Genomic DNA, 24,764 nt, shown 5'->3' on the forward strand with positions numbered 1-24,764 from the left:
AAAATTTGGAAGACTTTGAAAATACTTTAAAGGGAAGAGAAGACAGAGAAGCAAAGAAAAGACAAAAACAGACATTGATACTTCTGGTTTGCAGGTTTTGTGGTTGAGAATTCAAAGAGATTTTTATAATTTCTATGAAAAAGGAAGGCAAAAACAAGTCAAGTTTAAATATCAGAGTGAAAGGGAACCTTTGTGAAGAGTGAAGTAAGTTAAGCACAATTAATATGTCCAGTGAGTACTGGAGAGATCCATTTTTTCCAATGAACCCAAATTTATAGTTAAATCAGTCTTCATAATCATTGTGTTAGAAAATATAAAGTAGAATGATAGAAAGCCTGTGGGATCTGATGAGGTCACAGATTTGGTATCAAATGTAATGAGTGATTTGATACAATTGGAGGATAAGATCCCATGTGCAGGAAGTGATATGAGTGAATGCTATATTTCAGAGGGAAGCTATCCTGGTGATGCACATATGTACTTCTCCTAGAGAATGTAGGGCTGAAGAACTGAGGAGACAACTGAAGAGACAGAGTAGAGTAATTAATTGATAGGCTGCTGAACTGATCCTCCCCATGAATGGTAAAGGCATCCAAGTTGATTGCAGTGGACATAAAAGAAAAAAAAACATCCTGAGGTTAGTGTCATCAAAGGGCAGAATTCTTAAATGATTCCGCTCAAAGAGAAGAGATGATGACTGATCTAGAGACCAAACTCTGAAACACGAACCCACTGCTTTTCAGATCGCTCAGTAAGACATGCCTGTTGGTCAGGGATAGCTACTGAATCAAATAGGACCTAGGCCTCAGTGTTTTCCCATGCCTTTTTTTTTTTTCTCGGAGCTGGGGACCGAACCCAGGGCCTTGCGCTTCCTAGGCAAGCGCTCTACCACTGAGCTAAATCCCCAACCCCGGCCTCAGTGTTTTCCAAGTAACAGCTTAACACTGTGTTGTTGAGAAGAAAATGACTCACAACTGGCGAGAAATTATTAGAATGAAAATGAACTATGGGGAATATGAATGGCTAGAAAATTACACACACATTTCTTGACTGTATTTTTCTCTTTCTTCTTTCTTAACATGCTTAGGTATTTTGACTACATATATGTTTATGCACCATTTACATTCCTTGTGCTTGCAGAGGCAAGAAGAGAGCTTCATATCCACTCTAACTGGAGAACAGATAGTTGGGGGCTACTATGTGGGTGTTGGGAATTGAACCTTGGTCCTCTGTAAGATCTTTTAATTTATGAGCTGTCATTCTAGCTTTTTCCTTGACTTTTGATGCAGTTATAAACCAATACAACTTTTGTAGGGAAACTACTTGATAAAACTTACTAAATACCATAGCTTAGCAACATGGTACGCTGTAGAGCAATTGCTGTTTAACCTCAGGTTGGCATAGCTGATAGAAAACTGTGACTCTTTGCTATCCTAAGACCAGGACTATACACCAGCAACCAGGAAAAAGACTGAAAGATACATTTTAGAGTACGTGTCATATTCACTGTGTGTTCCTTTCTTACCCACACACAAGTTTTTAAAAGATATCAGTTGGAGCACTGTAAGTCGGAGACTATTTTAGGATATTGGCTTAAGAATAATGGTGTAGGACTGATAGGATGAGCCATTCATAATTCTAACTTTGATCGAAGGCTCCGACCTTTCAAGTATTGGTGTTGTGCTGGGTGTGAGGATAGACAGCTCCCAGCAAACACTGTCCTGAGAAGATTAGAGATGATGATTCCTGCTCAAAGCAGTGATGAGTCCAGTGCCTTCGCCGTGTTTCTTATTGCCGTTTTCCATGTCTTTATTTTTTCTAACTCTTTTTTGCACCTACATTTTATCATATGCTAATATTACTTTATTTTGAATATTTTATTATTTTCAGATTCAGTCTTTTAGTTGCCATACTCTCATTCATAACCAACATTTCTCTTTTTTATTTTTTTTTTATTTTTTTTTTTATTTATTTATTTTTTTTTATTAACTTGAGTATTTCTTATATACATTTCGAGTGTTATTCCCTTTCCCGGTTTCCGGGCAAACATCCCCCTCCCCCCTCCCCTTCCTTATGGGTGTTCCCCTCCCAACCCTCCCCCCATTGCCGCCCTCCCCCCATAGACTAGTTCACTGGGGGTTCAGTCTTAGCAGGACCCAGGGCTTCCCCTTCCACTGGTGCTCTTACTAGGATATTCATTGCTACCTATGGGGTCAGAGTCCAGGGTCAGTCCATGTATAGTCTTTAGGTAGTGGCTTAGTCCCTGGAAGCTCTGGTTGCTTGGCATTGTTGTACTTTTGGGGTCTCGAGCCCCTTCAAGCTCTTCCAGTTCTTTCTCTGATTCCTTCAATAGGGGACCTATTCTCAGTTCAGTGGTTTGCTGCTGGCATTCGCCTCTATATTTGCTGTATTCTGGCTGTGTCTCTCAGGAGCGATCTACATCCGGCTCCTGTCGGTCTGCACTTCTTTGCTTCATCCATCTTGTCTAATTGGGTGGCTGTATATGTATGGGCCACATGTGGGGCAGGCTCTGAATGGGTGTTCCTTCAGTCTCTGTTTTAATCTTTGCCTCTCCCTTCCCTGCCAAGGGTATTCTTTTTCCTCGTTTAAAGAAGGAGTGAAGCATTCACATTTTGATCATCCGTCTTGAGTTTCGTTTGTTCTAGGGATCTAGGGTAATTCAAGCATTTGGGCTAATAGCCACTTATCAATGAGTGCATACCATGTATGTCTTTCTGTGATTGGGTTAGCTCACTCAGGATGATATTTTCCAGTTCCAACCATTTGCCTACGAATTTCATAAACTCGTTGTTTTTGATAGCTGAGTAATATTCCATTGTGTAGATGTACCACATTTTCTGTATCCATTCCTCTGTTGAAGGGCATCTGGGTTCTTTCCAGCTTCTGGCTATTATAAATAAGGCTGCGATGAACATAGTGGAGCACGTGTCTCTTTTATATGTTGAGGCATCTTTTGGGTATATGCCCAAGAGAGGTATAGCTGGATCATCAGGCAGTTCAATGTCCAATTTTCTGAGGAACCTCCAGACTGATTTCCAGAATGGTTTTACCAGTCTGCAATCCCACCAACAATGGAGGAGTGTTCCTCTTTCTCCACATCCTCGCCAGCATCTGCTGTCACCTGAGTTTTTGATCTTAGCCAATCGCACTGGTGTGAGGTGAAATCTCAGGGTTGTTTTGATTTGCATTTCCCTTATGACTAAAGATGTTGAACATTTCTTTAGGTGTTTCTCAGCCATTCGGCATTCCTCAGCTGTGAATTCTTTGTTTAGCTCTGAACCCCATTTTTTAATAGGGTTATTTGTTTCCCTGCGGTCTAACTTCTTGAGTTCTTTGTATATTTTGGAAATAAGGCCTCTATCTGTTGTAGGATTGGTAAAGATCTTTTCCCAATCTGTTGGTTGCCGTTTTGTCCTAACCACAGTGTCCTTTGCCTTACAGAAGCTTTGCAGTTTTATGAGATCCCATTTGTCGATTCTTGATCTTAGAGCATAAGCCATTGGTGTTTTGTTCAGGAAATTTTTTCCAGTGCCCATGTGTTCCAGATGCTTCCCTAGTTTTCTTCTATTAGTTTGAGTGTGTCTGGTTTGATGTGGAGGTCCTTGATCCACTTGGACTTAAGCTTTGTACAGGGTGATAAGGATGGATCGATCTGCATTCTTCTACATGTTGCCCTCCAGTTGAACCAGCACCATTTGCTGAAAATACTATCTTTTTTCCATTGGATGGTTTTGGCTCCTTTGTCAAAAATCAAGTGACCATAGGTGTGTGGGTTCATTTCTGGGTCTTCAATTCTATTCCATTGGTCTATCTGTCTGTCTCTGTACCAATACCATGCAGTTTTTATCACTATTGCTCTGTAATACTGCTTGAGTTCAGGGATAGTGATTCCCCCTGAAGTCCTTTTATTGTTGAGGATAGCTTTAGCTATCCTGGGTTTTTTGTTATTCCAGATGAATTTGCAAATTGTTCTGTCTAACTCTTTGAAGAATTGGATTGGTATTTTGATGGGGATTGCATTGAATCTGTAGATTGCTTTTGGTAAAATGGCCATTTTTACCATATTAATCCTGCCAATCCATGAGCATGGGAGATCTTTCCATCTTCTGAGGTCTTCTTCAATTTCTTTCCTCAGTGTCTTGAAGTTCTTATTGTACAGATATTTTACTTGCTTGGTTAAAGTCACACCGAGGTACTTTATATTATTTGGGTCTATTATGAAGGGTGTCGTTTCCCTAATTTCTTTCTCGGCTTGTTTCTCTTTTGTATAGAGGAAGGCAACTGATTTATTTGAGTTAATTTTATACCCAGCCACTTTGCTGAAGTTGTTTATCAGCTTTAGTAGTTAGTTGGTGGAACTTTTGGGATCACTTAAATATACTATCATGTCATCTGCAAATAGTGATATTTTGACCTCTTCTTTTCCGATCTGTATCCCTTCGATCTCCTTTTGTTGTCTGATTGTTCTGGCTAGAACTTCAAGAACTATATTGAGTAAGTAGGGAGAGAGTGGGCAGCCTTGTCTAGTCCCTGATTTTAGTGGGATTGCTTCAAGTTTCTCTCCATTTAGTTTAATGTTAGCAACAGGTTTGCTGTATATGGCTTTTACTGTGTTTAGGTATGGGCCTTGAATTCCTATTCTTTCCAGGACTTTTATCATGAAGGGGTGTTGAATTTTGTCAAATGCTTTCTCAGCATCTAATGAAATGATCATGTGGTTCTGTTCTTTCAGTTTGTTTATATAATGGATCACGTTGATGGTTTTCCGTATATTAAACCATCCCTGCATGCCTGGGATGAAGCCTACTTGATCCTGGTGGATGATTGTTTTGATGTGCTCTTGAATTCGGTTTGCCAGAATTTTATTGAGTATTTTTGCGTCGATATTCATAAGGGAAATTGGTCTGAAGTTCTCTTTCTTTGTTGTGTCTTTGTGTGGTTTAGGTATAAGAGTAATTGTGGCTTCGTAGAAGGAATTCGGTAGGGCTCCATCTGGTTCAATTTTGTGGAATAGTTTGGATAATATTGGTATGAGGTCTTCTATGAAGGTTTGATAGAATTCTGCACTAAACCCGTCTGGACCTGGGCTCTTTTTGGTTGGGAGACCTTTAATGACTGCTTCTATTTCCTTAGGAGTTATGGGGTTGTTTAACTGGTTTATCTGTTCCTGATTTAACTTCGATACCTGGTATCTGTCTAGGAAATTGTCCATTTCCTGAAGATTTTCAAATTTTGTTGAATATAGGTTTTTATAGTAAGATCTGATGATTTTTTGAATTTCCTCTGAATCTGTAGTTATGTCTCCCTTTTCATTTCTGATTTTGTTAATTTGGACACACTCTCTGTGTCCTCTCGTTAGTCTGGCTAAGGGTTTATCTATCTTGTTGATTTTCTCAAAGAACCCACTTTTGGTTCTGTTGATTCTTTCTATGGTCCTTTTTGTTTCTACTTGGTTGATTTCAGCTCTGAGTTTGATTATTTCCTGCCTTCTACTCCTCCTGGGTGTATTTGCTTCTTTTTGTTCTAGAGCTTTTAGGTTTGCTGTCAAGCTGCTGACATATGCTCTTTCCTGTTTCTTTCTGCAGGCACTCAGCGCTATGAGTTTTCCTCTTAGCACAGCTTTCATTGTGTCCCATAAGTTTGGGTATGTTGTATCTTCATTTTCATTAAATTCTAAAAAGTTTTTAATTTCTTTCTTTATTTCTTCCTTGACCAGGTTATCATTGAGTAGAGCATTGTTCAATTTCCACGTATATGTGGGCATTCTTCCCTTATTGTTATTGAAGACCAGTTTTAGGCCGTGGTGGTCCGATAGCACGCATGGGATTATTTCTATCTTTCTGTACCTGTTGAGGCCCGTTTTTTGACCAATTATATGGTCAATTTTGGAGAAAGTACCATGAGGAGCTGAGAAGAAGGTATATCCTTTTGCTTTAGGATAGAATGTTCTATAAATATCCGTTAAGTCCATTTGGCTCATGACTTCTCTTAGTCTGTCTACATCACTGTTTAACTTCTGTTTCCATGATCTGTCCATTGATGAGAGTGGGGTGTTGAAATCTCCCACTATTATTGTGTGAGGTGCAATGTGTGTTTTGAGCTTTAGTAAGGTTTCTTTTACATATGTAGGTGCCCTTGTATTTGGGGCATAGATATTTAGGATTGAGAGTTCATCTTGGTTGATTTTTCCTTTGATGAATATGAAGTGTCCTTCCTTATCTTTTTTGATGACTTTTAGTTGGAAATTGATTTTATTTGATATTAGAATGGCTACTCCAGCTTGCTTCTTCTGACCATTTGCTTGGAAAGTTGTTTTCCAGCCTTTCACTCTGAGGTAATGTCTGTCTTTGTCTCTGAGGTGTGTTTCCTGTAGGCAGCAGAATGCAGGGTCCTCGTTGCGTATCCAGTTTGTTAATCTATGTCTTTTTATTGGGGAGTTGAGGCCATTGATATTGAGAGATATTAAGGAATAGTGATTATTGCTTCCCGTTATATTCATATTTGATGTGAGGTTATGTTTGTGTGCTTTCATTCTCTTTGTTTTGTTGCCAAGACGATTAGTTTCTTGCTTCTTCTAGGGTATAGCTTGCCTCCTTATGTTGGGCTTTACCATTTATTATCCTTTGTAGTGCTGGATTTGTAGAAAGATATTGTGTAAATTTGGTTTTGTCATGGAATATCTTGGTTTCTCCATCAATGTTAATTGAGAGTTTTGCTGGATACAGTAATCTGGGCTGGCATTTGTGTTCTCTTAGGGTCTGTATAACATCAGTCCAGGATCTTCTGGCCTTCATAGTTTCTGGCGAGAAGTCTGGTGTGATTCTGATAGGTCTCCCTTTATATGTTACTTGACCTTTTTCCCTTACTGCTTTTAATATTCTTTCTTTATTTTGTGCGTTTGGTGTTTTGACAATTATGTGACGGGAGGTGTTTCTTTTCTGGTCCAATCTATTTGGAGTTCTGTAGGCTTCCTGTATGTCTATGGGTATCTCTTTTTTTAGGTTAGGGAAGTTTTCTTCTATGATTTTGTTGAAGATATTTACTGGTCCTTTGAGCTGGGAGTCTTCACTCTCTTCTATACCTATTATCCTTAGGTTTGATCTTCTCATTGAGTCCTGGATTTCCTGTATGTTTTGGACCAGTAGCTTTTTCCGCTTTACATTATCTTTGACAGTTGAGTCAATGATTTCTATGGAATCTTCTGCTCCTGAGATTCTCTCTTCCATCTCTTGTATTCTGTTGGTGAAGCTTGTATCTACAGCTCCTTGTCTCTTCTTTTGGTTTTCTATATCCAGGGTTGTTTCCATGTGTTCTTTCTTGATTGCTTCTATTTCCATTTTTAATTCCTTCAACTGTTTGATTGTGTTTTCCTGGAATTCTTTCAGGGATTTTTGCGATTCCTCTCTGTAGGCTTTTACTTGTTTATTAATGTTTTCCTGTGCTTCCCTAAGTGTGTTCAGGTCTTTCCTGAAGTCCTCCAGCATCATGATCAAATATGATTTTGAAACTAGATCTTGCTTTTCTGGTGTGTTTGGATATTCCATGTTTGTTTTGGTGGGAGAATTGGGCTCCGATGATGGCATGTAGTCTTGGTTTCTGTTGCTTGGGTTCCTGCGCTTGCCTCTCGCCATCAGATTATCTCTAGTGTTACTTTGTTCTGCTATTTCTGACAGTGGCTAGACTGTCCTATAAGCCTGTGTGTCAGGAGTGCTGTATACCTGTTTTCCTCTCTTTCAGTCAGTTATGGGGACAGAGTGTTCTGCTTTCGGGCGTGTAGTTTTTCCTCTCTACAGGTCTTCAGCTGTTCCTGTGGGCCTGTGTCTTGCGTTCACCAGGCAGCTTTCTTGCAGCAGAAAATTTGGTCTTACCTGTGGTCCCGAGGCTCAGGTTTGCTCGTGGGGTGCTGTGCAGGGGCTCTCTGCAGCGGCAGCAACCAGGAAGACCTGTGCCGCCCCTTCCGGGAGCTTCAGTGCACCAGGGTTCCAGATGGTCTTTGGCTTTTTCCTCTGGCGCCCGAGATGTGTGTGCAGGGAGCAGTCTCTTCTGGTTTCCCAGGCCTGTCTGCCTCTCTGAAGGTTTAGCTCTCCCTCCCACGGGATTTGGGTGCAGAGAACTGTTTATCCGGTCTGTTTCCTTCAGGGTCCGGCGGTGTCTCAGGCAGGGGTCCTGCCGCTCCTGGGCCCTCCCCCACGGGAGCCCAGAGGCCTAATACAGTTTCCTTCTCGGGCCAGGGATGTGGGCAGGGGTGAGCAGTGTTGGTGGTCTCTTCCGCTCTGCAGCCTCAGGAGTGCCCACCTGACCAGGCGGTTGGGTCTCTCTCTCACCGGGTCTGGGAGCAGAGAGCTGCTGCGGGCCGGGATCCTCTTTTTTATTTTTAATAGACCTATTCATGTTAATATTTTTATTTAATCTTTGAAAATTTTATATGTGTCTGGCTCATTATCTGGACACATTGGTCTTTCTCCTAGTATTCTTTTTTTTTTATCTTTATTAACTTGAGTATTTCTTATTTGCTTTTCGATTATTATTCCCCTTCCCGGTTTCCGTGCCAACATCCCCCTAACCCCTCCCCCTCCCCTTCTATATGGGCTTCCCCTCCTCATCCTCCCCCCATTACCACCCTCCCCCCAACAATCACATTCACTTCTCCTAGTATTCTTGAGGGTCCTTGTATCGCTTCCTTTTTCCTATAACAATGCATTTTGTACCATTTCCAGTGACCCTCAGTGATTCCAGTTCTTAAAAAAAAATTGAGAAACTAAGGTCATTTCAGTTTGAAGAAAGACACAGGAAAATAAAGGCTTGAATCATGGTGGACAGCTAGATACTAAGGAATTAGATTAAAAGCTGTGATTATTTCTAAAGAAACAACTTTATTTTCAAATTTTTGGTTTGAATGAAATACATTTCATAAAAAGTTTGTACTTTAAGAAAAGTAATGTGAAAGTTATATGGGTCATATGATCATGATATTGTCATCTAAGTCCTTGAGGTCCTACATTGCCCTGCAATTCTGAAGATAATTGCATATGGCCTACCCTACACTTAGTTTAGTACCTCAGAAATTTTAAAGTGATTTTCAACTTGACAGTGTGCCATTTTTGTGGCTGTCACACTGTTAAATGTTAAAATATAGAGTATGTGAAAATGAAATGGCTTCTAAACTGTACAAACTTTCAATATGCATTGATCAAAAATAATTTCATTGTTTTAAAAGCCATTAGGAATGACGGAGGCAAATGACTTGTGACACTCAGTCTCTTTTTTCTGTATCCACTTTATTCTACCACTCTGTAACTCACATTAGTCACCCAATGAGTTCAACACATTAAGGAGACATGTTGGTTGGGAGTAACGTTTATGAGGATGGAGGAATGGTGAAGCCAAGGATACAGGCAGATAATTCAAGCCCTCACTGAAATATAGAAGTGGTTCTCATCCGAGAACACGAAGACTGTATGCACAGAATGTTCCTTAAAGTACAAGAGTCTAATGGTGGGAATCCATCGAGCAGCATCTTGCTTAGATGTTTTTAAATTTAAAACCAATAATTAAAGGGAAATGATTAGAATCAACAACTATTGTCTTCCCCTCATGCCACCTCAAACCAGTGAGACTGTTGGAAAGGATCTGATAGTGAGTAGCATAAGTTTCCACCCGGGGGCCACTGAGGTCTTGAGAGAGGATACTTGGGATTCAGTTATAGCTCTGTCCCTGACCTGGTTGGAGAACAGCTGGGTCTTTCATATCTCACTGGGGAATCATGTGGCAGCAGCTATCTCATGTCCTTCAGTGAACTTTCATATCAATCACACATAGTATATGTGATATGAACCATAGTTTGCCTTTCTTCATTTTCTCCTTTCTTATCTCCTACCACTCTTACACAATTGTTTATTTGCCAAATACTCTTTACTAGGCAACGCGGTAGCCTATGGACACTGCATTGAGTTTTGAAGAATAAGTTAGGTCGTTAAACATTTACGACAGTCGCTTTTAATTAGAAGGACTTTAGAGAGTAGGCTAAGTATCAGAGAGATACAAAAATAGAGTGAGACTATGAAGATTAGAGCAAGACACTGCTGCTTTCCCCATGCCCTCCTGTGTGATTTATGGAAATGTATTATAATGAGAGAGTGCTGCGCAGTCTTCTAGGTAGAGGAATTTATGTGGGGTTGGCTTCATGTTTGGTACTTAAAAATTGAGAAAGGATATCATTAATCACCTTGCCTTCATTTAAATAATAATTAAGGATGCTATCTGAAGCGCCCGCCACAGCTCCTCGGAGCACAGTGGGCCTGTTGACTACACTTAAACAAGTTTTCTGTGGCTCACATTTTTACACCATGCTGCTCCGACAGCTGCTGCTGCACCCCAGTCAAGTATGTGGTATTCCATCATTATTTTTGATGCCACGGGGCTTTTGCCGTGATGTGCATCACGCTTGGCCTGGTACGCTTGTTTATTATGCGTAATATTGAGTTTCCACGTTAGGTTCATTATAGCTAGAGGAGTTGTAGAAGCATCTTTTTTGTTTTTAAAAGGGTACTTTTAGATCTCTTAGATGAGACTCAGGAAAAAAGGTTTAAGGGGTAGTCTGGGATATATTAGCATTGTCTTATTTGATTTTTTTTTAATTTTATAAATTTTGTCTATTCCTTTTTTTTATTAACTTGAGTATTTCTTTTTTTTTTTTATTAACTTGAGTATTTCTTATATACATTTCAAGTGTTATTCCCTTTCCCGTTTCCGGACAAACATCCCCCTCCCCCTTCCCCTTCCTTATGGGTGTTCCCCTCCCAACCCTCCCCCCATTGCCGCCCTCCCCCCATAGTCTAGTTCACTGGGGGTTCAGTCTTAGCAGGACCCAGGGCTTCCCCTTCCACTGGTGCTCTTACTAGGATATTCATTGCTACCTATGGGGTCAGAGTCCAGGGTCAGTCCATGTATAGTCTTTAGGTAGTGGCTTAGTCCCTGGAAGCTCTGGTTGCTTGACATTGTTGTACTTTTGGGGTCTCGAGCCCCTTCAAGCTCTTCCAGTTCTTTCTCTGATTCCTTCAACGGGGGACCTATTCTCAGTTCAGTGGTTTGCTGCTGGTATTCGCCTCTGTATTTGCTGTATTCTGGCTGTGTCTCTCAGGAGCGATCTACATCCGGCTCCTGTTGGTCTGCACTTCTTTGCTTCATCCATCTTGTCTAATTGGGTGGCTGTATATGTATGGGCCACATGTGGGGCAGGCTCTGAATGGGTGTTCCTTCAGTCTCTGTTTTAATCTTTGCCTCTCCCTTCCCTGCCAAGGGTATTCTTTTTCCTCATTTAAAGAAGGAGTGAAGCCTTCACATTTTGATCATCTGTCTTGAGTTTCGTTTGTTCTAGGGATCTAGGGTAATTCAAGCATTTGGGCTAATAGCCACTTATCAATGAGTGCATACCATGTATGTCTTTCTGTGATTGGGTTAGCTCACTCAGGATGATATTTTCCAGTTCCAACCATTTGCCTACGTATTTCATAAACTCGTTGTTTTTGATAGCTGAGTAATATTCCATTGTGTAGATGTACCACATTTTCTGTATCCATTCCTCTGTTGAAGGGCATCTGGGTTCTTTCCAGTTTCTGGCTATTATAAATAAGGCTGCGATGAACATAGTGGAGCACGTGTCTCTTTTATATGTTGAGGCATCTTTTGGGTATATGCCCAAGAGAGGTATAGCTGGATCCTCAGGCAGTTCAATGTCCAATTTTCTGAGGAACCTCCAGACTGATTTCCAGAATGGTTTTACCAGTCTGCACTCCCACCCTTATTTGATTTTTAAAAGGTGAAAACCATTTCTGCTTTTAAAAGTAACTATGCTACAATTGGACACTGGTTTGTTCCAGAAGCAGAATTTAGAGACATTATTTCGCATTATGCTGTAATGAAAATGTTAGATATTATGGACAATTCCCTTAATTCATTCTGCTGTTAATAGTTAATGAGTAATTCATAATATTGCATTCTACTCTGCAAACCCATGTGTGATTAATGGCAAAACCATGGTGTGATTAATGGCACACCATGTGCTTCGTTTTCTGCACTTGGCTACATTCCTAGATGACTGGCTTCGTCACTTTGGATAATACCTTTGCCTGCTAGTTTAGAAAGTAGAAGAGATTAAAAAAATAAAAGGCAGGAAGTTTTTTCTTGTGGTCAGTTTCCTGATGGATTCCAATATTGTCCACTGTGTGTGTGTGTGTGTGTGTGTGTGTGTGTGTGTGTGTGTTAGTACCTTTACTCAAAAGCCCAGGTTAGTCTTAAAATGTCTCTCACATTGGTATTAACAATTTAACTTGAATAACCACTAATTTATACATATTGCATTACATAAGGTACAAAATAACTGTGTGGCCTAGGAATATCTTACATAGGAGCAAAGAGAGTCCCATAAAGACACTAAGGATACCAAAGGCTCAAGGCCAACGAATGTCAGGTCAATGATTGGCACCTGCAATTTTAAGAGCACAACCTGTGCCTTTAAATACACTGCCCATCTGCTTCCATATAGGGTCATAATTAAGATGTACACAGCTCATTGTTGTAATCACTTAAATTCTTAGAATTTTTTTGTTTTATTATGATTTTTTTATCAGTCTAAGAGATGGGAACTATGTCTTGAAATAAGTCAGAATAATTAATTGAAATTATTAAAATCATCTCAACTGTATACGGAGCATTAAGGCATCATTCCTCACTGCAAGAGACTTCTACTAACTAAACCAAAAATGTCTATGAAGTGACAAATTTTTGAACTTAATCACCGACAGGATAGTTGTACTAATGGCCCAATGGTTTCTTAACAACACTGTTCCTGAGCTCTTTAGCCCTTACTCAGCAGTCGCCTGCTGTATTTCATTATCCTGTCCACCATTCCTCACCCCTGGCAATTCACATTTTGCACATGATGTATGCAAGTTAGCCGTATACTTTCTTGTTATATTTGTTTAATGATCTTGGACTGGTGCTCTAGACAGCTTCCCTATATATAGCTTTGTGTTAACTGGGTGCTGTGATAGCCCCTTTAAATCTTTCTCATGCATTCTTGTTTTCTTTCCCCTTTGCTAACTTAATATGTTGCGCATTACCACACCAATACTTTCCCAAGGCACTCGTCTCTGAAACTGAACCCCATTTTAAACCGAGAAATGCATTAACAACCCCAAGTAACTAAAAACCTAATTAGGAAAGAATAAAACCAAATTTAATCCAGCTGGTATTTACTAATAACTGTTTATAAGGAACAGGCAAGAGTGAGTGCTAAGAGTGCTCTTTGTGGAAAAAATAAATGAGCAGAGGCTGAGGCTAGGGGAGGGAGTGGCTGAGTTTGTGAGGAGATTTGGGGGTTGTAAGACATTCCTGGAAGCGGCTGTATGGTTTGGATTATTTGACTAATGACATTAAGAGATTATATTCTCAGTGGTAGAGCGCTTACCTAGGAAGCGCAAGGCCCTGGGTTCGGTCCCCAGCTCCGAAAAAAAGAACCAAAAAAAAAAAAAAAAAAAAAGAGATTATATTCTATGTTGTGAGAACTCAAGAAACTGGAAATGCACTCCTTGCAAAGACTCTCCAAAAGGGGCTCTGAGAGTGGGTTGCTGAAGGAGAGGCGGTGAAATGAGAGCAGCAGACAGCAGTGGTGTGAAGCGAGTGAGAGAAAGTGCATGGTCTGGAATGTTTATCAGGTGTATGCGCTGTGCTTGGTGATAGGAGACAGTTGGCTGGTAAGATGTGGATTCGTGAAAAGCGGCCCTATGAGACGACATAGTGCAGCAGTTCTTAACCTGTGGGCTGAAACTTCTTTGAGGGTTGTGTATCAGATACCCTGTTTATCGGATATTTACATTATGGTTCATGACAGTAGCAAAATCACAGTTATGAAGTAGCACCAAAATAATTTTATGGTTGGGGGGTCCCCACAACAGGAGGAGCTATGTTAAAGGGTCACATCATTAGGAATGTTGAGAACTGCTGAGGTAGTGTAAAGGACAAAGCAGAGGTTTGCTGAGAAGATGATGATGTGCTTTTCTAGCTGTTTTGTGAGTCAGGCAAACAATGTATTAAGTCTAAACAGATAAGAGAAACGTAAGTTCCAGGTTTATAGACATGGATGTTGGAAGTAAAGAACAATTTTACATACAAGTGTTTGCAGAAAGAACTGCTTTTGTTAAGGGTGGTCGATAATTACTGTCACCTATGAAGCTGCCATGCTTCATCCATACTCTATAACTAAACAGTATTTGCAAAAGTGGGAAATTTCTATCACAATATCCATTTCAAAACAAATATTCTTTAAATTTTTTTACACTAGTTATACCATAGATCATTTTCCCTCCTTAATTGGTATGAAAACTTAGTACTTAGGTGTGGCTTCCTAAACTTAGCATGGAAATTGTAAAGTCAATAGACGAGCGGTTTGAATGGTCTTTGTCTTAAGTATCTGAGAAAATATTGAAGTGCAATTTGTAAGGGTTTTCCAGGGCTGACTGCAGGCTCTCAGCAGAAAATTTTGCAAAGTTACTTTAAACGAAGAAACATTCTCCTCATCGATTAGCAAATACCAATGCCATTATAAATATATATGCATGTTGACCTTTTAGCTTGTTTTCCTGAATACGAATTTAGTAGAGCTCTCACACAGCTACTCATGCTGTGAGAGTATTTTGGGGCAATGGAACACAAATGGGGACATCAATCTACCCTCTTCATTCGAGAGTCACTGTATGGAGCCTAATTGCTGGTTCCTCTGTGGTACCCATGCAGAGCTTATACCAGTCAGCAGGCCTGGGGTTTAAAGATTTCTCCATAGTGAAGTTCCACAGCTTAAATGAGGAGGTTAGAATCTTGGACAAATAAAGCAAATATTGAGTGGCTTCTAGTGCCTTCCCCCTTTGACTTGGAAAACAAATATGTGCACATTGTTAAGACCACAGGGTCATTGAAACAGGCTTGCACAATTCAACTGCTAAGCTGAGAAGCCAACAATAGAAGCAAGCTCAAATTATTTCTTCCCATAGACAGAAAAGATTAATTTCCATCTGTGCAGTGGTGAAGGTCTCTTTTATTTATTTAATTTTTTTTTAATCAGGGGAGAACACAATCGCTGTCCCCCATGACCACAAAACTATGCAGTTTTCCCCACATTTGGGGAAATCCCAGGGTTCATTGTACCTGGTGTGCAATGGATAAGTCTTACCCTGGCAAAACCAACGTTGTAATCGTGGTCCTTCCCCTGCCAGGTAAGTCTTTGAAGATATGATGCTGCCAATCAAAACTCTGATGGGAAGACTGTGTAGTAGAGCATTTGATTTAGACGTTTTCCTATTTTTTGAGTCAAACTTCACTCGAGGTGTTCAGCAGTCACGACATAATCATTGCCTCCATGAACTGACACGCCACAATTAGAAACAGTGCCTTGTACCAGTCTGTGGTTTCTGTAAGGTCTGCTCATAACCCAGGAGATCAAGGGAATGACTGCCACTCAGAGTTTCAATCCTTGTCCTGGCCCCACAGCTTTTGGACCATGTCCGAGGCAGTGCATCTTGGGAGGGGACTTATCGTGAACACAATGGTATACTTCTCAGAGGCTGGAATGAGAGCAGGAGTTGTGTTCGTAATAACTTTCTTCAGCACATATACCTAGGATCTAGCCTTCTTCAGCTGGGTCTCACCTACCAAATGCTCCTCCATTTCTTAATGGTGCTACAGTAAGATGAACCAAACCTTTGAATTACAGACTATTAATGAACATGTGAAGTCCACACCACAATAATTTTTAGACATTGTGTATTTGAGTTACAATTCTTGTCCCAATCTCCAAAAGAGGATTTTATTTCTCTTAACTATCACAGAAGAGACAGATCCTGCGGAGGATAAATAGAAATTTGGGTGTACACTATACTCAGTGCAATGTTGAAGGCATTCAATAATTTATAGAATTTTATTTTCACCATTAAGTTCATGGTTGAGATATACATCACAAAAAACATATTTTAAAGAGAAAACCATACAGATTTGTCTAAAATAGACGAAGGGATGAAGAAGCCTGTGTGTGTTTATGTCACTTGATAAAGGTTATAGCTGTGGAGAGGTGGGGATGGACAAAGAAAAAAAAGGATTGGTAATACAATGAGGGGCCTTAGCAAGGTCTACTGTTCAAGCTTTGCTCTGTATCCCTGTGTATTTAAAGGCAGATACATTCTTCTCTCCATATAAATTTGGTACCTCTCGTTATACGTATATGTATGGCCTTATAGGTAATAGGCCAGTTTGCTTTTATCAGCCTGTGTCATGGCCTACGTCAGGTCATACAACTCTTTCTGAGTTTTATGGCCTGTATTGGGGATAGGGGTGTTGGCAGGGAGTGAATGTCCCTCTTCATTAGATTTTCTCACATACTAAGGAGTCATATTTTGATGTAGCATGTTCTAAAACTCATCATTTATTTCTGGGTTTTAATTTAGTTGTCTAGAAAGTGTGGAAATATTGTAATCTATTTCTTAGGTTCACTATATAGATCAAACTTGTTAATTATATAAATATAAAGCTATAGGCAAAAAGCTACGAAAACTTCTCGATGCATAGTATTATAGTTTATTATTATCCCACCACTGTGATTCTATTGACTATTTCATAAATATCTAAGAACTTAATAGTTTTAAAATTGCTTTATTTTATACACTGGAGATGGCAGAGAATAAAGACAAGATTCTTGCTTACTTTCTGAACAGGGATTGGTATCTTATACACGGTGCATAATGGGATCTTATTAAGACACTCAAAGCATGAGAAGGTGATAGTTAGAGCTGAGGGTTCTATATTTATAGATTTCATTCTTTTTTCTTTTCTTTTATTGGATATTTTCTTTACTTACATTTCAAATGTTATCCCCTTTCCCAGTTTCCCCTCCAGAACCCCCTCCCCCATCCCATCCTTCCACCCCTGCCTCCATGAGGGTGCTCCCCCACCCAACCTACCAACTCCCTCCTGCCTCCCGACCCTGGCGTTCCCCTTCCAGTTCTCCTCTCTTCCTCAGATTCATTCCTATTCCTTTTCCTTTTAGGAAAGATCAAGATTCTTAGGGATATTGACCAAATATGACATAATATGATACAATAAGACTAGGCACAAGTATTCATATTCCCAGCTGGGTGAGGCAACCCTGTATGAGTCTTCACAGGACAGAGGGCCTCTCCTCACATTGACACCCAACAAGGCCCATTCTCTGTTACATATGTGGCTGGAGTCATGGATTGCTCCATGTGTACCCTTTGGTTGGTTTAGGGGTGTCTGGTTAGTTGATTTGTTGTTCTTTCTATGGGATTGTAAACCCCTCAGTTACCTCAGTCCTTTCTCTGACTCCTCCATTGGGGACCCCTTTCTCAGTCTAGTGGTTGGCTGCGAGCATTGACTCTGTATTTGCTAGGCTCAAGAGATAGCTATATCAGGCTCCTGTCAGCATGCACCTCTTGGCATCCCCAATAGTGACTGGGTTTGGTGACTCCATGTGGGATGGATCCCATGTGGCTCAGCTGTTAAAGGCTAGGCTCAAAACCAAAAATATATATTTAATTCTTTTGTGGTAGTTTTGCTCTATAGCCTAGGCTATCCTGGATCTGATGATGTTGTTTTTTAATGTTTTTATTTTTCTTTTACACAATACATCCTGACTGAAGTTTCCCTTTCATCTACTCCTTCCAGTTCCTCCTCTCTTCCTCAGACCCACTCCTCTTCCTTTTCCTTTTAAGAAAGATCAAGATTCCTAGGGATATTGACCAAATATGACATAATATGATACAATAAAACTAGGCACAAGTATTCATATTCCCAACTGGGTGAGGCAACCCAGTACAACTAAAAGGGTCTCAAGATAAAGTCAGAGACACCCCTACTCTTACTGTTAGAAGTACCAGAAATAACCCAGGCTAAACAACCATAGCATGTATGCAGGTTAGGTTTTGGAGTTTAGTTGGAGCATGCTATGTTTGCCATGCCTGTGGAGACAGTGAGTAGTAATTTGCAAGTTAACAGGCTAGGTTCTGACTGAATAATGAATTTGGAAATGATAGGTATCATCTAAAGCCTTGAAACTTGGTGACATACTATCTTAGTTAGGGTTTACATTGTTGTGAAGCGATGCCATGACAAAAACAACTCAAAGACTTTTAATTGGGGCTGGCTTATAGTTTCAGAGGTTCAGTCCTTTATCATCATGGCAGGAAACATGGTAGCAAGCAGGCAGAAATGTTGCTGAAGGAGCTGAGAGTTCTATATCTTGCTAGAAAGGCAACCCAGGAGGAGACACTTTTGCACCATGTGGAGCTTGAGCATGGGACCTCAAAGCCCACCCACACAGTGATGCACTTCCTCCAACAAAGCCCCCCTTTTCCCTCTTCTCTCTTTCCCCCATATCCCTCTCTCTCTGCTTCCTGAGATTATTTTCTTCCCCCTTCTGAGTAGGACCGTAGCATCCACATGTTGGTGTGATCTTCTTTCTTCTTGGGTTTTATATGGTTTATGAGTTGTATCATAGGTATGCAGAGCTTCTTTTTGGCTAATATCCACTTATCAGTGAGCTCATACCATGTGTGTTATTTTGTGACTGGGTTACCTCACTCAGGATGATATTTTTAAGTTTGCCTGTGAAGTTTATGGAGTCATTATTTTTTTTTTTATTAACTTGAGTATTTCTTATATACATGTCGAGTGTTATTCCCTTTCCCGGTTTCCGGGCAAACATTCCCCTCCCACCTCCCCTTCCTTACGGGTGTTCCCCTCCCAACCCTCCCCCCATTGCCGCCCTCCCCCAATAGTCTAGTTCACTGGGGGTTCAGTCTTAGCAGGACCCAGGGCTTCCCCTTCCACTGGTGCTCTTACTAGGATATTCATTGCTACCTATGGGGTCAGAGTCCAGGGTCAGTCCATGTATAGTCTTTGGGTAGTGGCTTAGTCCCTGGAAGCTCTGGTTGCTTGACATTGTTGTACTTTTGGGGTCTCGAGCCCCTTCAAGCTCTTCCAGTTCTTTCTCTGATTCCTTCAACGGGGGTCCTATTCTCAGTTCAGTGGTTTGCTGCTGGCATTCGCCTCTGTATTTGCTGTATTCTGGCTGTGTCTCTCAGGAGTGATCTACATCCGGCTCCTGTCGGTCTGCACTTCTTTGCTTCATCCATCTTGTCTAATTGGGTGGCTGTATATGTATGGGCCACATGTGGGGCAGGCTCTGAATGGGTGTTCCTTCAGTCTCTGTTTTAATCTTTGCCTCTCCCTTCCCTGCCAAGGGTATTCTTTTTCCTCATTTAAAGAAGGAGTGAAGCCTTCACATTTTGATCATCTGTCTTGAGTTTCGTTTGTTCTAGGGATCTAGGGTAATTCAAGCATTTGGGCTAATAGCCACTTATCAATGAGTGCATACCATGTATGTCTTTCTGTGATTGGGTTAGCTCACTCAGGATGATATTTTCCAGTTCCAACCATTTGCCTACGAATTTCATAAACTCGTTGTTTTTGATAGCTGAGTAATATTCCATTGTGTAGATGTACCACATTTTCTATATCCATTCCTCTGTTGAAGGGCATCTGGGTTCTTTCCAGTTTCTGGCTATTATAAATAAGGCTGCGATGAACATAGTGGAGCACGTGTCTCTTTTATATGTTGAGGCATCTTTTGGGTATATGCCCAAGAGAGGTATAGCTGGATCCTCAGGCAGTTCAATGTCCAATTTTCTGAGGAACCTCCAGACTGATTTCCAGAATGGTTTTACCAGTCTGCAATCCCACCAACAATGGAGGAGTGTTCCTCTTTCTCCACATCCTCGCCAGCATCTGCTGTCACCTGAGTTTTTGATCTTAGCCAATCGCACTGGTGTGAGGTGAAATCTCAGGGTTGTTTTGATTTGCACTTCCCTTATGACTAAAGATGTTGAACATTTCTTTAGGTGTTTCTCAGCCATTCGGCATTCCTCAGCTGTGAATTCTTTGTTTAGCTCTGAACCCCATTTTTTAATAGGGTTATTTGTTTCGCTGCGGTCTAACTTCTTGAGTTCTTTGTATATTTTGGATATAAGGCCTCTATCTGTTGTAGGATTGGTAAAGATCTTTTCCCAATCTGTTGGTTGCTGTTTTGTCCTAACCACAGTGTCCTTTGCCTTACAGAAGCTTTGCAGTTTTATGAGATCCCATTTGTCGATTCTTGATCTTAGAGCATAAGCCATTGGTGTTTTGTTCAGGAAATTTTTTCCAGTGCCCATGTGTTCCAGATGCTTCCCTAGTTTTTCTTCTATTAGTTTGAGTGTGTCTGGTTTGATGTGGAGGTCCTTGATCCACTTGGACTTAAGCTTTGTACAGGGTGATAAGGATGGATCGATGTGCATTCTTCTACATGTTGCCCTCCAGTTGAACCAGCACCATTTGCTGAAAGTGCTATCTTTTTTCCATTGGATGGTTTTGGCTCCTTTGTCAAAAATCAAGTGACCATAGGTGTGTGGGTTCATTTCTGGGTCTTCAATTCTATTCCATTGGTCTATCTGTCTGTCTCTGTACCATAACCATGCAGTTTTTATCACTATTGCTCTGTAATACTGCTTGAGTTCAGGGATAGTGATTCCCCCTGAAGTCCTTTTATTGTTGAGGATAGCTCTAGCTATCCTGGGTTTTTTGTTATTCCAGATGAATTTGCAAATTGTTCTGTCTAACTCTTTGAAGAATTGGATTGGTATTTTGATGGGGATTGCATTGAATCTGTAGATTGCTTTTGGTAAAATGGCCATTTTTACTAAATTAATCCTGCCAATCCATGAGCATGGGAGATCTTTCCATCTTCTGAGGTCTTCTTCAATTTCTTTCCTCAGTGTCTTGAAGTTATTATTGTACAGATCTTTTACTTGCTTGGTTAAAGTCACACCGAGGTACTTTATATTATTTGGGTCTATTATGAAGAGTGTCGTTTCCCTAATTTCTTTCTCGGCTTGTTTCTCTTTTGTATAGAGGAAGGCAACTGATTTATTTGAGTTAATTTTATACCCAGCCACTTTGCTGAAGTTGTTTATCAGCTTTAGTAGTTCTCTGGTGGAACTTTTGGGATCACTTAAATATACTATCATGTCATCTGCAAATAGTGATATTTTGACCTCTTCTTTTCCGATCTGTATCCCCTTGATCTCCTTTTGTTGTCTGATTGCTCTGGCTAGAACTTCAAGAACTATATTGAATAAGTAGGGAGAGAGTGGGCAGCCTTGTCTAGTCCCTGATTTTAGTGGGATTGCTTCAAGTTTCTCTCCATTTAGTTTAATGTTAGCAACTGGTTTGTTGTATATGGCTTTTACTATGTTTAGATATGGGCCTTGAATTCCTATTCTTTCCAGGACTTTTATCATGAAGGGGTGTTGAATTTTGTCAAATGCTTTCTCAGCATCTAATGAAATGATCATGTGGTTTTGTTCTTTCAGTTTGTTTACATAATGGATCACGTTGATGGTTTTCCGTATATTAAACCATCCCTGCATGCCTGGGATGAAGCCTACTTGATCATGGTGGATGATTGTTTTGATGTGCTCTTGGATTCGGTTTGCCAGAATTTTGTTGAGTATTTTTGCGTCGATATTCATAAGGGAAATTGGTCTGAAGTTCTCTTTCTCTGTTGTGTCTTTGTGTGGTTTAGGTATAAGAGTAATTGTGGCTTCGTAGAAGGTATACGGTAGTGATCCATCTGTTTCAATTTTGTGGAATAGTTTGGATAATATTGGTATGAGGTCTTCTATGAAGGTTTGATAGAATTCTGCACTAAACTCGTCTGGACCTGGGCTCTTTTTGGTTCGGAGACCTTTAATGACTACTTCTATTTCCTTAGGAGTTATGGGGTTGTTTAACTGGTTTATCTGTTCCTGATTTAACTTCGATACCTGGTATCTGTCTAGGAAATTGTCCATTTCCTGAAGATTTTCAAGTTTTGTTGAATATAGGTTTTTATAGTAAGATCTGATGATTTTTTGAATTTCCTCTGAATCTGTAGTTATGTCTCCCTTTTCGTTTCTGATTTTGTTAATTTGGACGCACTCCCTGTGTCCTCTCGTTAGTCTGGCTAAGGGTTTATCTATCTTGTTGATTTTCTCAAAGAACCAACTTTTGGTTCTGTTGATTCTTTCTATGGTCCTTTTTGTTTCTACTTGGTTGATTTCAGCTCTGAGTTTGATTATTTCCTGCCTTCTACTCCTCCTGGGTGTATTTGCTTCTTTTTGTTCTAGAGCTTTTAGGTGTGCTGTCAAGCTGCTGACATGCTCTTTCCTGTTTCTTTCTGCAGGCACTCAGCGCTATGAGTTTTCCTCTTAGCACAGCTTTCATTGTGTCCCATAAGTTTGAGTATGTTGTATCTTCATTTTCATTAAATTCTAAAAAGTTTTTAATTTCTTTCTTTATTTCTTCCTTGACCAGGTTATCATTGAGTAGAGCATTGTTCAGTTTCCACGTATATGTGGGCATTCTTCCCTTATTGTTATTGAAGACCAGTTTTAGGCCGTGGTGGTCCGATAGCACGCATGGGATTATCTCTATCTTTCTGTACCTGTTGAGGCCCGTTTTTTGACCAATTATATGGTCAGTTTTGGAGAAAGTACCATGAGGAGCTGAGAGGAAGGTATATCCTTTTGCTTTAGAATAGAATGTTCTATAAATATCCGTTAAGTCCATTTGGCTCATGACTTCTCTTAGTCTTCGACATCACTGTTTAATTTCTGTTTCCATGATGTGTCCATTGATGAGAGTGGGGTGTTGAAATCTCCCACTATTATTGTGTGAGGTGCAATGTGTGTTTTGAGCTTTAGTAAGGTTTCTTTTACGTATGTAGGTGCCCTTGTATTTGGGGCATAGATATTTAGGATTGAGAGTTCATCTTGGTGGATTTTTCCTTTGATGAATATGAAGTGTCCTTCCTTATCTTTTTTGATGACTTTTAGTTGAGAATTGATTTTATTTGATATTAGAATGGCTACTCCAGCTTGCTTCTTCTGACCATTTGCTTGGAAAGTTGTTTTCCAGCCTTTCACTCTGAGGTAGTGTCTGTCTTTGTCTCTGAGGTGTGTTTCCTGTAGGCAGCAGAATGCAGGGTCCTCGTTGCGTATCCAGTTTGTTAATCTATGTCTTTTTATTGGGGAGTTGAGGCCATTGATGTTGAGAGATATTAAGGAATAGTGATTATTGCTTCCCGTTATATTCATATTTGGATGTGAGGTTATGATTGTGTGCTTTCACTCTTTTTGTTTTGTTGCCAAGACGATTAGTTTCTTGCTTCTTCTAGGGTATAGCTTGCCTCCTTATGTTGGGCTTTACCATTTATTATCCTTTGTAGTGCTGGATTTGTAGAAAGATATTGTGTAAATTTGGTTTTGTCATGGAATATCTTGGTTTCTCCATCTATGTTAATTGAGAGTTTTGCAGGATACAGTAACCTGGGCTGGCATTTGTGTTCTCTTAGGGTCTGTATGACATCAGTCCAGGATCTTCTGGCCTTCATAGTTTCTGGCGAGAAGTCTGGTGTGATTCTGATAGGTCTGCCTTTATATGTTACTTGACCTTTTTCCCTTACTGCTTTTAATATTCTTTCTTTATTTTGTGCGTTTGGTGTTTTGACAATTATGTGACGGGAGGTGTTTTTTTTCTGGTCCAATCTATTTGGAGTTCTGTAGGCTTCTTGTATGTCTATGGGTATCTCTTTTTTTAGGTTAGGGAAGTTTTCTTCTATGATTTTGTTGAAGATATTTACTGGTCCTTTGAGCTGGGAATCTTCACTCTCTTCTATACCTATTATCCTTAGGTTTGATCTTCTCATTGAGTCCTGGATTTCCTGTATGTTTTGGACCAGTAGCTTTTTCCGCTTTACATTATCTTTGACAGTTGAGTCAATGATTTCTATGGAATCTTCTGCTCCTGAGATTCTCTCTTCCATCTCTTGTATTCTGTTGGTGAAGCTTGTATCTACAGCTCCTTGTCTCTTCTTTTGGTTTTCTATATCCAGGGTTGTTTCCATGTGTTCTTTCTTGATTGCTTCTATTTCCATTTTTAATTCCTTCAACTGTTTGATTGTGTTTTACTGGAATTCTTTCAGGGATTTCTGCGATTCTTTCAGGGATTTGTGACTTTTGGTGGTAAAGTGAACTCTCACGATGCCATTGTCCTATAATTAGTATTTCTTCAAAGATGTGGTTTTAAAAACTTCTAAAAATAAAGCATATAGTTTTGAATGGAACATTAAAACAGTAAAGTAGTGCTATCATAATGATGTATAGAATAACTAAACCAGGGCTAATGAAGTGGAAACATCTAGAAGGTTTTTGGTTTGGATTCTCTTATGTTCTTATTTGAGTCATAGCATAGGCTCAATCTTTTTCCATTTTATTAAATCTATTTCCAGCATTTAGCAATTTTCTGAATAAACTGGGGACTTTAATGACTTAGGGAAATCTCTCGTCATTGATGTGGGGGGTACAAATCACCAAGAGGAGAAAAGATGAAAAGCAGCATCCTACCACTTAATTGAGCAAATGCAACTACAAAATAATCAGACTAAAAATTTTAGGCTAAACACCGTGTTGCTACTTTATCACTAGGGATCTCACCTTGTAAATTCATTTTATAGAAGAATAAAGCCTTTAACAGCTCTTAACTCAGGAGGAGTAATAGCATCAGGTCATGAGATTTGGGGTCATTGCTGATTCTTCAGAAAA

General features: G+C 40.0%; 1 non-coding gene across 1 annotated transcript; it reads right to left on the reverse strand.

The window, feature by feature from the left end:
* Positions 1–15,136: 15,136 nt before the first annotated feature.
* LOC120096753 (U1 spliceosomal RNA) lies at positions 15,137–15,298 on the reverse strand. Its single transcript, XR_015637802.1, has one exon. It is a non-coding gene; the product is annotated as a U1 spliceosomal RNA (small nuclear RNA).
* Positions 15,299–24,764: the final 9,466 nt, after the last annotated feature.

Source organism: Rattus norvegicus, chromosome 14, assembly GCF_021556685.1.
Source record: "Rattus norvegicus strain SHRSP/BbbUtx chromosome 14, alternate assembly SHRSP_T2T, whole genome shotgun sequence".
NCBI classification, from domain to species: Eukaryota; Metazoa; Chordata; class Mammalia; order Rodentia; family Muridae; genus Rattus; species Rattus norvegicus.